Below are 13,137 nucleotides of genomic sequence, written 5' to 3'. Positions count from 1 at the left end.
TTCTTAAATTTTTAAGTTCAAGTAAAGGTTTATTCAGAAATTAAGGTTATAGCAAAAAACAATACTTCATACAGGCAATCATTTACCGATGCATATTAAACAGAAAAGCATACTTAAGAATACTATTGATATACAAAAATCTTCAAGGTAATAATAATGTAACTTAAGGAATGATATGAATACATTCAGAGGTTCATAAATATTGTAAGTAGTAGTACATGTCAAAAAATATACAATTGAAAGGGTGTAATAGGATGTGATAAATCGAGCACAATTATGTGCAAACAAACAGTAGGAAGTCAGGAAGGCTTGGTAACTTCTTGCATTGAAGTAGCTGGTGAAGAAGTGTTCTTTGCTGTTGTATTCAAAAAATGCATGAGAGGAGACCAGAGGTGTAATCTCTTAGTAGCTAAAGAGATAGGGTGGACAAGGGCTGTATCTAAACGATGGTTATGGCATACTGCATACCACCATGCTAAATAGGATAGTTTTGAAGAGTCTTTCCAATTTTCTGAAATCTGTTGAAAAGCTACAGCCAGTAGCAAGTCAATGAGTCTTAGTTGAGGTTGATGTCCCCCCCATTCCGGTGCTAAACTACCTAGGAAAATGTTACTAAGGGAGAGGGGTGTGTTGGTATGAAAAATTATGTTGATCTGGTGCCAAACTTGTTTCCAAAATTTTAAAACATGTGTGCATGTAAATATCATGTGTTTGAAGTCAGCGTCACCTCGGGAGCATGTCCAACATGTGTGTTGTGTATCATGTATAGGTGAACAGGGGTGAAAACCAAACAATTGTAGATAAAGAAAAGTGTTTGTGTTGTACTGGCCGCTCTAGAAGATTTCCTGAGTTTCATTCGAATTCTATTCCATAGAGTAATGGGCCAATTCGCTTCCAGATCAGATTCCCATGAGAGTTCTACTTTAGTTTTCTGTCTATTATCGGGAGGTGTCATTAGATGAGAATAAATATTAGAGGCTTTGGTATTTATGAGCAGGAGATTATGCCATGGGAATATGGGATGGGATTGTGAAGGGAGTGGAGTGGTGAGTTTCGCATGTGCCTCAATTATTGCACTCTACAAAGTCATAAATTTAGGTTTAAAGGAAGGAGGTAAGTGATAAAGAGATTACATTTGTGTAAATTTAATAGGCAAGTCTTGGTCAAAAAAATGGTGCACCCAAAGTAGACCTTTATTACTCCATACCTTCCAGTATATGGCATTCCCTTTAAAAAGGATCAGCTTATTATGCCAAATTGTGGAGTTGAGAAACGTTTCTGAGTTATGTGTAGCTAAGTGAGGTGCAATAGATAATAGTTTAGTTGATTGCTTAACTATGGGAGTAGAGAGCTTTCGTGGCTTCCGGGTAAAGGAAAGGTATTCCTGGAATGAGAAGCGGGTTCAAAATGAGAGTTCAAAATCCACCCAAAGAGGTCTAGTTTCAGATTGAGTAGTAATCCAATTTGACAGTTGTCTTAATTGGAAGGCTTTGTGATAATTAGAGAAATAGGGAAAGTTAACCCCTCCTTCGATTTTTGGTCTAGTTAATTTCTGTAGCGCCAATCGTGATTTTTTTAGCATTCCATAAAAAGGAAGTTAGAATGGAATTCATTTTTGAAAGAAGTTAGATGGAATGGACATTGGTATGTTAGAAAGGATGTATAGGACTATAGGTGTGAGCATAATTTTGATAGTGTCTAAGCGACCCCACCAAGATAAATGGAAGGGATGCCATCTTGCAGTTAGTGATTTAAGTTTGGGAGAGCATTTATCAATGTTTAGAGAAATGGATGTTTTAATGGAGGAAGAAAACCAGATGGCGAGATATTTGATATGTTTAGAGTTCCCGGCGAAATTAGAGCTCTTAAAATCCTCCCTGAAGGTGTATTTAGTTAAGGGTTACATTTCCCTTTGTTCAATTTTTAACCTGACACCAGCCCATAATCTTCCACTTCTGCTAGAAAGGCTGTGAGGGAAGACTGTGGTTGGGAGAGAAAAACTAGAATATCGTCAGCGTATGCTGCTAATTTAATTTGTTGAGGGTCCGAGACAAAGCCCGCGGAGGAATTAATTTGGCGAATTTTTGATAGAAAGGGTTCTAAAGCTAAATTAAAAAGAAAAGGTGATAAGGGGCAACCCTGACGAACACCTCGTTTGAGACTGAAATAAGGAGAGATGCATTTCTTAAATAATGCAGGGCAGTGGTGCTAAATTGCTTTCAGCACCCCCTGCTCCATTTTCTAGTAAATATACCCCATGGCTTTCATAGCTGTCTACAAGTAAACATGTCTCCACAGTCACTGTCACAGGTATTAACAGTGAGTGGATTGTGACGCACAAATTAATGCATGAAGAGTTTGCTCCAAGAGTTTAAACACTCTGAAAGGAAGGAAAGAAGGAATGGAAGGAAGAAAGGAAAAAGAACAAGGAGACAATATAAGAAAATGAAAGACAGGAAAAGAGGGTAAGAGAGAGTAACCGCGAGGGTAAGAGCCAGAGGAAGAAAAAAGAGGGTTAGAGGAAGAGAAAGAGGGAAACAAAAAGAGGAAGAATGTAAAATGAGGGCAAGCGTATGGGGAGCATAACAGAAAGGAGAGAAATGAGAGAAAGAGAAAAGACAAAGACAAACAATATAGAACAGAAAGGAAAGACTACTAAGATAAACCATTGTACTAAGGTCAAAGGCATTTATGTCGTATGACTTGCTCAGAAATGAAGCCCTACCACTACATGTCTGCACACTCAGAATAACACCATACAAAATGTATGCAGGCAGAACATGTAGTCTTGGATGCTCAGTTACATGACGGCAAGGATATGGGACCCGCTGGCTTCCTTTGACAAAGGGTTTCCTTGTTAGAAAGGCACAAATAAAACAAAACAGAAAGTTTAAACATCACCTGTCATCACAACTAGCTTACATTACCAAACTACACACCACTTTCAGACCTTCTCCATCTTCCACATGCAACACATACATCCCAAAAAGGACAACTCACCACACCACACACTCATGCACAAAAGAGTAGCCAAGCACTCCAACATACCCCAAATCCAAAGAAAGCACTTGGGGCCTCATTTATGAGATTCCTTGTGCCTCCGGAACGTCACTTTTTGTGATGCTCCGTGCCGCAGAAGCCTGCATGATATTTATCAGGCAGCACTAAGGCACTTTTTTGGCTTAATGCTGCCTGATAAATATCTGTCCCTTTAACGCAGGGTTCTGCGTTAAAGGGGCGTGCAATGGGTGTTGCTGGGGGCGTTCCCAGCAACACCCATGGCCTTTTGACACTTCCCCAGATTTACAAGAAATCGTAAATCTGAGGCAGTGCCGAAAGCTTTCGCCTAAGGAGAGACGTAAGGGAGGCCCACCGAGGAAAAATATCTTTATTTCTCCTCGTTTTTCCTTTTTCTATAAGTGCTGCATTCTGCGGCACACATAGAAAGAGGAAAAAGCCTCTTGTGATTATTTTTGTACAGAAAGGTTTCCCTTCCCGTACAAAAATAATCATCCCTGCAACGCAGGCACCCTTGCACCATGGTGCAAAGGAGCCTGCATTGTCGAAGGGAGCCCATTGTGCGCCGGCGCAGGGGAAAAGGACATCAAAGCGCTGTATCTTATAGATACTGCGCATTCCTGCCCTTTTCTTTTGCCAGAGGGCAGCACAGCAGGAAGGCCTTCTGCACTGCCCTACGACAAAACCTCATAAATGAGGCCCTGAATTACACCCAGTACTTCATCCTCTGGAAATCTCATCAGAAAAATTGGGATGTCTTCCGAACACAATGATGAAAGCCTCCAGTAGATGCATTCTGAAAGATTATTGACACAACAATCAGACACTACAGTAGTCCAGCAATACAATGATTGACTCCAGACCATGTCAGCAGGTAACGAACTACTCACCTACAACACACTTGAGCTGCATTAAACACCACCGGTCAAGCACAACACTGAACAAATCCATTACGAACAATCTGAAATAAAAAAAGGAACCACAAGACAATCACAAATGTACTCTGCCTTCTTTATTACACACTTGTCGATTCTTTCCTTTTGTTCAATATGAACTGAGCACACTCAGGTGAAATTTGTGAGTATCACCCACCACAAAACCGCAAGGTACTACTCCTCCCCACATTTTCGCTCCACAGGTTTCTAATACAGCACATACCACAACACGGTACTTCTCTTCTCCCACATTGCACCCATGGGGTACTTCCCCATGCAACTTCTCATAGAGGTGCTATTCTTCCCCAAATTAGCACACCACAGGGTATTCCCCCATGCAACTGTTCATGACAGGGTACTAAACTTCCCTAGCTCCATATACTAAAGGGTGCTCCCAAAATACCACCTCTAGGAGCATGATGCTACTTTTTCCCTGTCCACACAAACACACAAGTGTACTACACTTGTCCCTCTGACAATGGGATATATTCTTCCCCACATCTGTGACACTTGGATACGCACAATACCACGGGGTAGATTTACAAGAAAGTGATGCCTCTGTAAAGATGCGTCACTTTCCCTGCGCCACCCTGAGAAACCCTAGCACCACTATGGATGCGCTGTGTTTACAATACGGCGCACCATGGTGCAAGGATTGACAGATGCATCAGAAATTATGATGCATCTGTTGACGCAAAAGACACGCATTGCTGGACTCATGTCGCAAGCATGACGCAACTCCAACAATGCAGGCGGGAGACCTATCCTCATTGTGCTGCGTCACTCCTTACGCCTGCTTCAAGCACGCATATGAATTTGACGCAGTGGCGTCCTAGAAGTGGCACAGTGAAATCTTGTAGATTTCACTGCGTCACTTCTACAAGGCCTTTTTGCGTTGGAACGCCCACCCTGTATACATTTTACCTGACACAGGTATAATGTGACGCAGGGCTTTACAACGTGACGCATCTCCCTAGATGTGTTACGTTGTAAATGGGCCGCATTTTTACGCTGTTGCTGCGTCACATAAAATGGCGCAAAGGTGGCGCAAAAATGACGCAAGGGGCTTGTAAATCTGCCCCCACATATCTACACAGCATTACAAGATGGGTACTACAACCTCTTCAGCAAACTGCTAAATAGACTCCATCTGGAGGCGAATGTTAATGTTTACAAAATACTTCCAAAACAACCTACAGGTGGTTTATCGAAACTACTCAACCTGTCTCATAGTACTAAGCATTCAGCACAACACAACCTTTAATATAAATTGCACTTCCCAAACAGCAGAAGTCAATTTACACATAAACTTACTAACTCAACATGTGCATTAATATTAAGATGTATATGGCACATATCAATATGCACGTTTCACCAACCAGACTGTTCACCAAAACAATAACCCTAAGAGTTAGTGGGACACAAGGCACATTTCTTAACGGAAGTCATATAATAATACAAACTCCATGAATTACAAATAACCCAGCTTATTATAAACTGAGAATTATATTTTAACAACGCAAATCGACAAATGACAGGCAGGGGATGTTTTGACTTCCCATGAATTCAGACACAGTAGATCCTCGTACAACACAGTCTAATTTCTATCTCAATGTGTTGCAGATGTTCATACGTTTCTTTCTAAGTTAACCAGGAGGCCTTGGGTAGTATTTCTTCAACATCTCCAAACCTGTCCCAATCACACATTTGCTTACTACCCTCGTGAATGATGTCAAAGCTCACATAGCCTGTGTCTCCAGTCAAACCCAGGTCTGGAAATCTAGAGTTTGGCAAGGTTGTCTCACAAGCAAGCTGAGCTACTGTGCTCACAAACACCACGCCCTCTTTTTCCAGGGTTGACTGACTCTCAAAAGAGAGGAAACTCCCATTTACCTGGTGCTACCCATTGTCAAAATACTCCTGTCCATTGCCTTAACCACAGCGTGAGTAGGAGTTGCGCCATCTATTCTGGTCACTCCGCATTGGGTTGCATAAAATATACAAAATTCCTTTAACCAGTGCTCTTAGAGAACACACGCTGTCCTCCTCAAACTTACACAGGCATCATGGACTCGCCAGAGCTTGTGACCGGGCTCGTAAGTTATGTGTGAAGCCAGTATATCGCACAATTCAATTCAAATGGAGCGATATGCAACAGTCACTTTACACTACTTCCAACCGGGCACAGATGACTCTTCAAAAGCATTGACTAGCTTGTGCTACAGTTGTGTAATCATACTACACACACAGCTGCTCCTGATTCTTATTTTGAATGTATTCCTGGCGGAAGCTCCATGGGTCATTTCAGAGTTATACAGTAAATGTGATTTTCTACCTCTTAACACTGTCTCTACAGAATTGTCTTCACAGCATTGTTTCTACAGGATTACCTCCACAGCTCTGCCATTAGAATCTTGTCTTCATATCATTGTCCTTAAGCTCAGGACTATTCACTTGGACACATTCATCTCAGTTTATAACTCTTTTCAGCTGACTCCTTGTTGTTGCCAGACCTTGCCCATCCTCCTCCCCGTGCTCTTCCTGCTCATCAGCAAGCGCTGACACCACCTAGCAGTCGAGTTCAGGCTGCTACAAATCAGTCTTCCATGATTATATGACAATCTTGCTTTTCACAACAGGTCTCCTCCAGAAATACTGAAAATGGCTCCCAACAGGCACCAGAGTATTACTTCACCTTAACACAGGTCCGCAATAACTATTCTGCAAAATGTTGTTGTTCAAGGGCAGGGTCTTCATACTAGTGTCAGGAGTAGGGGTGGGTGGAATTGGAGGTGTTTCACTCAGCAGAAAACAATGGAGTTACATAAAAACTGCAAGATTCCACGGAGTTCTGCGAACTGGCATAATTCAGCATGTCGTACTGCTAATGCTCAAATGCTAATGTTTAACGCTGGGAGCTTGTTCCGTGCTTTAAAATCAGCATGAACGGCAACACATGGCGCACCAAAGGGCTCTGCTTCTTTCTGCCACACAGATAGATTTTCTACTCAAGCTGCACCTTTCTCAACGTGAATGGCCGTGACCTGCCACGACTGCCCGTGTTGAGAAATCTCACTGGGAGGCATCCAAGCACCTGAAAATCACGCTAGGGGATGCAAAATCTGGCTCACGTTTGCTATCTTAACTTTGGCGAGCCACACAGGAGAAAAAACTCCTCCACACGACTGTTGGCAGAGTTTTGCCGGAACTCCGCGTTTCAAGTGAAACTCCACTGGCAAAGCAAAATTATTCACCCACCCCTAGTCAGAAGCCACTCACGCGGGTAAGTACGTTAGGCATTTAATGGTTGGCCCTAAGTCTACAGAACTAGCAGAGAAGCCCCCTCAGGACTGCGTCCTATCTCCAGCTTTCCCTGTTTCCTAGCTTTCACTCCACACTACACACCAGCATTCTGTTCCATCCTTCACTTTCAGCATTCCATCTGTTAAGACACACAGGAAATTGAGACAAATAGGATAATACAAATAATTAGATGATTTCCATTTACTACAGAATTACACTGTGCAAATTGTGAAACTTAAAAGTGGCATCAAAACCTTTCTGGGCGTATCTGGCAATGGGGAATTGTATAACAGACCTGCAGATTAAGGTATGCAGTGGATGCATTTGTTAGGGAAGAACAGAGTAGAATGATGAGCTTTGTAGGTTGAGGAGAGTGTACATACAAATTGTAGTAGAGAAATAAGTGGCATGTGTTGGGGGACACAGGGTACTGTCATGCCTCTGTTACACCAGCCAGAAATACAAACTAACCATTAAACAAACAACGCCATGTCTCTGGTTAAACAACACCCTCGATAAGCTCAAACACAGCACTAAACCAGCTGAACATTCTTGGAGACAGATCTACCTCTACAACAAAAATGTTGAAATATAAAATATAACAATGCAGATGTAAATTGACTGACAACCCAGCTATACTCATCTATAATTCTAGCTGGCGAAAATTGTTAATGAAATGGCCACTTTTGAATAGTCTATACATTCCATTGGTATACGGAAAATAGATTTGTGCATCTGTCCCTTTGGCTCAAAGACTTTGACCCTATTCTAATGGATTCCCAACATGTAGAAAGGCTTGATAATAAAGTTGTTTCCACACTTCAAACAGATTCCCTGATGTTATTTGTTACTTATTCAGTAAGCGTTTATATAAGAAATTCCTGGCCAATACTTTCCTCTTTCTTTCTCTAGATGGGCTTCAAGCCATTAATATGGCCTTATTTGGGTCCGGTCTTGATTATTGTAATGGTGCTAAAGCAAAACACTTCTTGTGAACTCGCTAAAACCTCAATGAGGAGAGTCAGGCAGCATTGTATAGGTGATGCAGAAATGTGTCTTACAAGCAATGTTGATAAATGAAGGTACATACCATACATCTGAGATTAGGATGAGCATGTCACTCCATTTAATCATGGACAATATTCATGAATTCCTAGGTTGAACATAGATATCTAGCACAGTAATGTGTAATTAGATAGCAGGGGGCATATTTACAATAAGTGGCGCATCCCTGCATATCAGCAGGGATGCGCCAGTTATTGTGCGCCACAGCTCTGCCATCATGGATGCGCCGCATTTACAATGCGGTGCACCATGGTGCAAAAACGGCACAGATGCGTGACGCATCTGTGCTGTGCTGTAAAAGTGATGCATTGCTGGAGTTGCGTCGCAAGCGCGACGCAGCTCCAGCAATGCTCTGGGGGCCCTATCTAGTTAATGCTGCGTCAATCCTTATGCCTGCCTTTTAAAGTGCTAAAGGATGTCACCGCCAATTGTAGCCCCTGGCAAGCGAATTCTTGTTAGGGGTGGGCAGAACTCACCCAAAAACTAAGTGAGACTCCGTGGAGTTCCACTAGCGGAGGAGTTGTGACACGCTGTGCTGCTGGAAAAGCTTGTTTGCTACTTTTGTTACTGGGGTCCGATATTTCAGCACTACTGCAAAACCGGCCCCCAGTAAAAAAAAAAACGGTCCCCACCATTGCAAAACCGTCCCCATCCTTCCAACCTCCTGAGACAATGCCAGATGACTGGTACGGCCAGTTCGGTCCTGACAAACAAGGCCCGCAGTCAAAGATTATACTATCAGGACTAAAAGTGCTAAATCTAAGTCCTCTGGTGGACTTGTGACTTTGGTATCTGGTATCTGTTATGATTGCTACAAATGTTTGATTTTGTTAAGCAATTATCAAAATGCATTTTGTTTTGTAAGCATTAGTATGTGCATCCCCCTAAATGTGTCATCTTCTGATTAGGATTTAATGAAATTTGATCAGAATCTGTAATATGTAGGATGTGGATATCCAACCTTAATGGTTTTAATTGCAGGGGATTTTAATTTAAAACTCTCTCTAAGTTGCTGCGATGAAGCAATGTACGACCTATTGTTATTTCAGAAACCTAGCTCTGGGGCAGATTTACTAAGATTCAAAACTTCTATTTTGAATTTAATTTCCAGTGCAAAACCTGTTTTGCATGCAAAGTTGCCTGAAAGTAAAGCAAAGTAGCATTTTGCGAAGCTTTGTATTAGTTTCCATCAGGGCGGTGTTTCATGGATGGTGCAACCACCTTGGGTTTTGATGTAAAGCCCTACCTACTAACAACAGTGCATAGGGTTTTGCAGCAAAAAATAACCCCTGTTTGAATGTGAACTTGTAGAAATGCTTATATTTCTCCAAACTTTTCCCACTTTGCATGTGTGCTGTACTATAAAGCACACATCCAAAGTGGGGAAAGTTTTAATACTTGTCTAGGCATAAAGGGGCATATTACCAAGCAATAGCGATAATTATCGCTATTGCTTGGTTAGAGACAAAATTTTACCGCAGAGCTGCGGCGATTTTTATCGCAGATAAACCTTAGTATTACCAAGGTTTATCGCAAATGCGATAAAAAACGCCCACAATGCATGAATATCGCTGAAAAGTCAGCGATATTCATGCATTACCGAGCTAATGCTCTTAGCCATGTTATCCACCTCCCATTGGATAACATGGCTAAGAACTGCTCAGGGCAGGTGTTAGCTTTTTGAGATATTTGCGCTTAGCGCGAATTTCTCCAAAAGTTGGTAATAGGAGATAGCGATGTTAGCGACTGTTTCCAGTCGCTAACATCTTGGCACGCCCATTTTGCATGTCATTAGTGATAAATATCACTGACATGCAAAGTGGGGCCCAAGATGGTCTCTATCTCCTACTAGCTGTCGCTAACTGGTGTTAGCGACAGCTAGGTAATAGGGAGATAATTTTATCTCCGCTTTCTTGGCTTTTAAAGCCGAAAAAGCGGAGATAAACCCCCTTGATAATATGCGGCAGTGTTCTGTACTGAAAGAGAACCTTTCATGCACAAAATCTATTAGACATCACACACACACTCTTGCACTATTGTGCAAAGGTGTGTTCATGGCTCTAGACAGTCTAATTGTGCGCTAGCTCTAGGGACAGAGTAGGACAGTGCCCTATCTTAGTAGATATGGGGGCATATTACCAACCAATAGAGATAATTTTTGTCTCTAACTTGTTTAGAGACAAAAATTATCGCCGCAAATCGGCGATTTTTATCGCAGATAAACCTTGCTATTAGCAAGGTTTATCGCAAATGCGATAAAAAACGGCCGCAATGCATGAATATCGCTGAAAAGTCAGCGATATTCATGCATTATCGAGCAAATGCTCTTAGCCATGTTATCCACCTCCCATTGGATAACATGGCTAAGAACTGCTCCTGGGCAAGTGTTAGCTTTTGGAGATATTCGCGCTTAGCGCGAATATCTCCAAAAGTTGGTAATAGGAGATAGCGATGTTAGCGACTGTTTTCAGTCGCTAACATCTTGTCACGCCCACTTTGCATGTCATTAGTGATAAATATCACTGACATGCAAAGCGGGACCCAAGATGGTCACTATCCTCTATTAGCTGTCGCTAACTGGTGTTAGCGACAGCTTGGTAATAGGGAGATAATTTTATCTCCGCTTTCTTGGCTTTTAAAGCCAAAAAAGCGGAGATAAAGCCCCTTGATAATATGCCCCATGATTCTTTCCTGCTCTCTCCCTCTCTGTCAATGCAACGAGCAACCCTGGTTGCTGTTCTACGGTGCATGAGTTTTCAGTAACCTCAACCTCTCAGTTGTAAAGAACTGACTATGTAGAGCTAAACAAATACTAATGCTTTTAATCCAACATAACTTAGTTAATTTTAATTGTCGCTTTTTATGTGATAGCCCTGTGTGTGTCACTTTCAGATATGGCAAGCAGACTGAACTTTTGTTTCATGTGAACATTTTACGCTTCTTAATACATTTAAGGTGGTAGGTCTTGGAGCTAGTGATCATCTTGGTATGTAGATATTTTTTAAGAAACAATGCACTAAAACTATGAAATTTACTTTACAACTAGATCTTGTTTATTGCCATAGTATGACGCAAGATCTCAGATGATATCTTTGATAATTTTTTAAGATTAGAAGGGAAAACATATTTGAAAGCTGTTCAAGGGCTTGAGACCTTGAATGGCATAACCGGCTGATTAAGAGAATAATTAATCGCCTTAAAGCTCATTTCAATTTTATACTCATAGGTTCCTACTTTTTATAGTTTTGCAACAAAGCCTACGTCCTGAAGCTATAGTAGGGGCGGATCCGGACAATATTGAATGTCCTGAGAAGGGATGACTACTTCTGAAGCAGTTTTATAAAAAAAAAGAGATGTAACACAATTATTCGAAGGGAATGAGGATTCTAAGGTAACGGGTGATACCGTCATGTTATTTACTAAGAGCCAGAATTTATTTGAATTATCTTGTTCAATAACATTTAGCATTTTAAACCAGCTGGACTTGTCCAACTGGAGTTTCTTTTGTAATAGCAATGTGTGGTATTTGTTTCTCTTACTGTTCAACTCAAGATGTAAACAATGCTCTTACTATTAATCAGTTTACAGCACATTGCATGTAATTCCTTCCCTAGATTATAACTCTCAGTGCCTGATTTTCAAACTACATTTTGTAGTATGTTTTGTAATACAAAACGTACTGCTTGTTGCGATTCATAGATTACGTGTAGAGTTAAAAACTACACACTGCTTATACTTACAGGTGAGGAATTCCCCGCCTCGACTGAGGGGTCTCTGCAGATGTAAGTATACGATTTAGTAGTAAATGTGGTAGGGACTGGAGGTAGTGAGTGGAAAAAGTGGCAGAGTTACTAATAAAGGGGATGGATTAGGGAGGGGTGTAGCACTATTAAGAATGATATATTGACCATTGACTCCATTTTGCGTAACAGACTCAATTTTCTGTGCTTGCACGCAGCTACAAAGTGGTGAGGGGATATTTTCACTCTTCACTCGTTTTTACTCCTCACCAATCAGAGTGACCTGGAACATGTTGTGTGGGATGCATGCTTGGTATCTTTCAGGGCAGAAATTGTTGTTGCCAGAGAAATGTGTGGACTGTACAGCTCAGTCTCGGAGTAAAAATGCAGGGGCCTGGCCAGCTTCTGTTTTGACCTTGACACAAACCAGTACGGTCAGCTCCTTTTTTAAATAACAGAAGAAAGGGGGCGAAGTTTATAGAACCTTCGCCTCAGGTTGAATAAAAGTATTAAAAGCGGGGAACCTTTGCACCCAGACGTGAGCTCGCTTGTGGGGCAGATGTGTTGTCACAAGGAAACTGAATCCTTGAGAGTCCCGATCGGATTCCCGCCTGGCTGTCATAAGGACTCCTCCAGCTTGAGTGGGCACTCCATGAATTTATGATACATGGTATTCTGGTTTTGTGCATAAGTTACTTGATTTTGGGAGTCTGCATTCATCAATATATTTTGCCTTCCTTTTCAAAGTATTGGATTAATAAATATGTGTGTGATACTTTAAATGCACCTGAATTTGTTTTCTTGCCTTGTCTTAAGAGAGTGATGGGTCTTGTTTTGTTGCCTCGTCTTTTGGGAGTGCTGTTTTACGTGTGTTATTTAAAGGTGCAGCAGTGCATTTGCCTCATCTCGGGAGGGTTGGGTTTAGGTGTCTGCATTATTGTTTCAAATCAGAAGCACAGCATTTTGTGTGCCCTATTGTTTCAAATCAGAAGCACGAGAAGGGGTAAAGGGGTTTTGGGTAGCATCAGGGATTGGTTTAGAGAGCGGCATCAGCTACCTGCATAAGAGTAATCCAA

The sequence above is a fragment of the Lissotriton helveticus genome, chromosome 2_1 (genome assembly GCF_964261635.1).
Source record: "Lissotriton helveticus chromosome 2_1, aLisHel1.1, whole genome shotgun sequence".
Classification (NCBI taxonomy): domain Eukaryota; kingdom Metazoa; phylum Chordata; class Amphibia; order Caudata; family Salamandridae; genus Lissotriton; species Lissotriton helveticus.
This window is presented reverse-complemented; position numbering follows the sequence as displayed.